Raw genomic sequence first — 3000 nt, forward strand, 5'->3', positions numbered from 1 at the left:
ATTTCTCTTTTCCCACCTTCTGGTACTTATCACAGTTAGATGGAATTAGTATACGTTGCGTGCCCAGGTTCCGTGATAGACCCTAGGCTGTATTCTCCCAGCACAACCCTCGCCCCCGGGTGTGATAAGGATTGTAAATTGTTGTGTTAGCTTGCATTAAGTATTGTTCAAGTTAGTTACGTGCGAGATGCAGGTTGCTACCCGCATAAGGCAGCCTCCTCTTCAGGTTATCTGTTTGTTAGCAGTTCCCATGCCCCACTGCGTAGAAAGTCCCGCGATTGGTGAATTTATGATGGTCAGACTTAAATCTGCGCTCGTGCTTTGACCATTTGTTGAGTACATTCGTTGATGCGAAGGGAAGCGTTCGAAGAGATTGATTATTTTGAAGTAGTTTTTCTCCTAAAATAGCGAGGAAATCACGCCATTTCGTTCGTGACGAATTTTCAACGTCCAGGCGTTTCAATCTACTTTAGGCGAACGGCCTGGAAACTAGTTTTTCATCGTCCGATGTAATGCCTGGTTACTAAGTTACGGATGCAAAATTCTACTGAAAATCCGTATTTATTGAACAAATACCTGTCAAAAAATACTAGAAACATATCAAGCGTATGTCAAAGTTTGCGGGCATCATGTTTAATAAGTTTATTCGTAAACTGTGGATAAGACTTTGAAGTGGTTTTCGTTTCACTGTTGCTCGGTAAATTGGAAAGGCTTTATTATCAATTTTGTCACAACTGTTAAAATCAAGTGTGTTTTCCGCGTAATCGAAGAGTTGTTCCGTTCTTCTCCCGAAAATTTCCGCCTAATTTGTTATTTTATTTGCACCCTGTCAGATGGCATGTATTTTCCTCTCGCGCTGTCTTGCTAATTCCTCTTGGTGGCATCTGAAAGTATGACGCTTAACATTAAGGAGAAAGTTTCATATACCAACTTTAGACCGCCGGTGGAGGTGCAGTGGCCTCATGGTTTTCTAGTGTGCTCGTATCCATGTGATATCTTTATGTCTCACCCCCACCATCTTTCTACATGGGACAGCAGTTCACTTCCAATATGGAATCCCTAGTTATTATAGATGGCGTCTTTAAGTAAACACGTGTAGTTTACTGAAGATAACTTTAAACCCATATCACTCGACATAAAGTAAATCAATTATGCCAGTCTTGAGGTCACTGTTATAGACCGCTAAAAATGGCGAGAGATGCATCCGGCACAGTAGCATTGCCAGAAAAAAATCAATCGCGTGAGCTTGAGAGAGAAATATGAAATAATAAGTGCACCAGTCCTGCTAATAATAACCAAGGCAGGTGGGCCCATCAATAACCGGACGGTGGTGTATACATGAACGTGTCGAGACTTGAAATAAATCGTCAAGTTTCGATCACCTTTCACCTTAGGGTGTTATATTTTCAAACATGTAGTTTTTCCTGCATAAATTTTAAGTTTACAGGTGTCTTTTTTCGATAAAATACTTCAAGAAATAATAATGAAGCGGAGAATGATCAAAAAGCCGAATAAGTTGATAGGTTTTGAAATAGTCTCTTCGTATTCTTCTGAAGTTAGATGACTTGAAATGTGAAAACCGGACCGATGATTGTGTCTTTGAGGGTGCTTTATAACAGACCATCGAGGGAGGAGTTATTAGGTTAAGCGTTGTCATGTGATTTTGTCAAATCTTCTGAGCCTCGCTTCAAGCTGTAAAACTTTAACAGTCGATTGCGAATTATATTAATCAAATTGCTTTATCTTGTATAAAAAGGAGCCTATTTCTTTTCATTAGAATATTATATCAGTATTTTGGCACGTGCTACAAGTAACTACACCAGCGTACACTGCTAATGAACCTACGGAATACTGATTAAACAGTAACAGGATATATTCTAATACTAGAAATTTTGTGGCACTTTCACATGGAAGTACCCATTGTTTTCAAAACTGTGTTAATATCTCCTCTCCATTATGTTATTCCTTCGATTTTTCATTTATGACAACTTTAGTGAATAGAACGATGTATGCAATTTTTGTTTCGCTAGACTCGTCTAGTTGAGATTACATTACAGTCTGCCTTAGCGATGGTAAAACCACTAAATAAATATCTAATGTTGCATTCGTCGACTACAATCGATAACCAACCAACGGCAAAGAAATGCGCTGAATGCTGCGTAAGTGATAGTTACCTTACTAGAAGTAACTTGTTCTCCCTTGGTAGTCAATCTACTTGTTTTCTGTTTTAGCGCGAAGATCCTGCTGTTCAGCAGAAGACGTGATAGTTTTATGAAAATTTTTCATGACATTTATCTGACGAGACACTGTTAAAATATACTGTTCAAATAGCGATATCTCTATTGAATCAAATAACGCTCTTAATTTGCAGTTGAATTTTATTCTGGAAAGGAGCTCATTTGAATATGGTAATGCACATTTCTCAAGAAACAATTTGATGATATAGTCATCAAGAAAATGTGTTTCATCTTTCCAGCCAACTTGCAGTTTCTACAGTTCCGTCGTGTTCTCAAATGCCCGTCGTGTTTTATCACAGTGTAATACACGGCTCAGGCTTTTTTATTTGTTAATGATATATGGAGTAATCGAGGGATGAAAATTGTGCAGTTTATCGGATTAATCTTAGTCTACGAATTGAGTGATATTTAAGAAGTAGAAAACATGTACCGTGTTTCTATCGAGTATGGAAACAGGAGTGGAAGATTAAGTTTGGAAGAACGAGAAATGCTGTGGGAACACGAGCCGACAGAACATGTTTTCTACACGGAGAACATGGGGGTCATGAAAGATACCATGGGTAGGTTGTGAAGGGAGGGGGGTGGGCCTAACCAAGATTGTAGAAATTAGGTACGCAATATATCAGGACTTTCCAAGAGACGATTGTGCAAGGAATACGTCGGAAGAAAAGTCAACAACGCGCCAGGGGTTAATTTGCGCCGAAATTTTGCCTTTGCACGTACTCCCTCCCGCTCCCTCAGAGTAATAACCTGAATAACTTGA

General features: G+C 39.1%; 1 long non-coding RNA gene across 1 annotated transcript; it reads right to left on the minus strand.

Annotated features, from left to right (window-relative positions):
- Positions 1 to 611: 611 nt before the first annotated feature.
- Positions 612 to 2283, minus strand: LOC149116876 (uncharacterized). The gene is made up of 2 exons (XR_016204041.1): positions 2175 to 2283; positions 612 to 884 (listed from the first exon to the last, which is right to left on the minus strand). It is a non-coding gene; the product is annotated as an uncharacterized LOC149116876 (long non-coding RNA).
- Between the last annotated feature and the right edge of the window lie 717 nt (positions 2284 to 3000).

Source organism: Orbicella faveolata, unplaced genomic scaffold (genome assembly GCF_042242905.1).
Source record: "Orbicella faveolata isolate gen_17 unplaced genomic scaffold, um_ofav_v1 contig_12, whole genome shotgun sequence".
NCBI lineage: Eukaryota > Metazoa > Cnidaria > Anthozoa > Scleractinia > Merulinidae > Orbicella > Orbicella faveolata.